At 41.3% G+C, this 1,692-nt stretch overlaps 1 pseudogene; it reads left to right on the forward strand.

Annotated features, from left to right (window-relative positions):
* Nucleotides 1–1,273, forward strand: part of LOC113222218 — a 1,450-nt pseudogene extending 177 nt beyond the window's left edge.
* The last annotated feature ends 419 nt before the right edge of the window (nucleotides 1,274–1,692 follow it).

The following is a 1,692-nucleotide window of genomic DNA, read 5'->3' on the forward strand; positions in this document are numbered from 1 at the left end:
TTAGGAGAAAGGCAGCTTCACTTCTCACTGATGCAAAGGATATGGAGTTAATAAATTCAACTCTCAAGACATTTGCACCTGACAGTCCTGTTGACGACAAGAAAACTGTGAGCAGCTTTCAGGAACTCAAGAAACTGGACCCTATTGCAGTAGATCAGCAGGACGTGGTGGACTTCAAGGTGACAGAAGGGAAACCAGTCAGGGACCCTTTGTCAGGTCCCAGTGCAGAACAGGCTGGGACAGAGGACAAGACCCTGCTACAGCCACTAATGTCTCAGATGTCTGGCTCAGTTACTGCTTCCATGGCCACAGACTCAGCTCCCCAAAAAGCTATAGTGGTATTAATAGACCCATTAGCAGCCACTGGAACAACAGACACACATACATCAGTTCCAAGAGTGAAAGGTGGCAAAAGACATGTTACTGATGATGGCAGAGACCAGTCTTTTGTCAAGAAAATGTATGTCACCATAAGGCTAACAGAGAGTGCCAGCACATACAGAGACATTGTAGTGAAGAAAGAGGCTGGATTCACCCAGATATTGCTATCAACCAGATCGACAGAAAAAAATGCACTGAATACAGAAGTAATTAAAGAAATAGTGAATGCTCTGAATAGGGCTGCTGCAGATGACAGCAAGCTTGTATTGTTCAGTGCAGCTGGAAATGTCTTTTGCTGTGGTCTTGATTTTGCGTATTTTGTGAAGCATTTAAGGAATGACAGAAACAGAGCAAGCTTTGAAATGGTGAACACCATCAAGAACTTTGTGAATACTTTTATTCAGTTTAAAAAGCCTATTGTTGTATCAGTCAATGGCCCTGCCATTGGACTTGGTGCTTCCATGTTGCCACTTTGCTATCTAGTGTGGGCAACTGAAAAGGCGTGGTTCCAAACCCCTTATATGACCTTTGGACAGAGTCCACATGCATGTTCTACTGTAACATTTCCAAAAATCATGGGTGAAGCATCTGCCAATGAAATGTTAATTGCTGGGCGAAAACTGACAGCATGGGAGGCGTGTGCCAAAGGCCTGGTCTCCCAAGTGTTCTTGACTGGAACTTTCACCGAGGAGGTTATGATTCAAATTAGGAAGCTTTCATATATAATGCAATTGTGCTAGAAAAATGTAAGACCCTTGTTCGCTGTAATATAAAGATGGAGTTGGAAAAGGCCAATGAGAGAGAGTGTGAGGTGCTGAGGAAGATCTGGGGCTCAGCCCAAGGGGTAGAATCCATGGTAAAGTATGTTGAAAATAAAATTAATGAGTTTTAATTGTCCGTCTGTCTGCTCAGGACCCAAGAACTAAGCCGAATCAAATACATCATGAGGTGCAAGATGCCCTAACCCATCTGCATAGCACAAAACAATTTCAACCAAGGTGAAGGCTTGGAAGCAGATCTGGAAATGTCCAAGCTATGTCTTTAAATTATCATGGCAATTTTTAAATGCTGTAACTTTAAAAGAATTAATAAAACATTTCCTTGAACTAATGTGATTATTTTATACACATATAAGCCCAAGTATAAAAGCAGACTGGTGGGTACTAGACTGTTCTTGCAAACTCTAATTTGTATCTATGGCTACTACTATATGTAAGATCAGAATTGCATTTCATTAGATGTGGATGACAGAGAATTCTGCAACAATGTTCATTTTTCTTATTTTTATATCCTAGAATGCAGAGTCTACTG

Source organism: Piliocolobus tephrosceles, unplaced genomic scaffold, assembly GCF_002776525.5.
Source record: "Piliocolobus tephrosceles isolate RC106 unplaced genomic scaffold, ASM277652v3 unscaffolded_29906, whole genome shotgun sequence".
Classification (NCBI taxonomy): Eukaryota; Metazoa; Chordata; class Mammalia; order Primates; family Cercopithecidae; genus Piliocolobus; species Piliocolobus tephrosceles.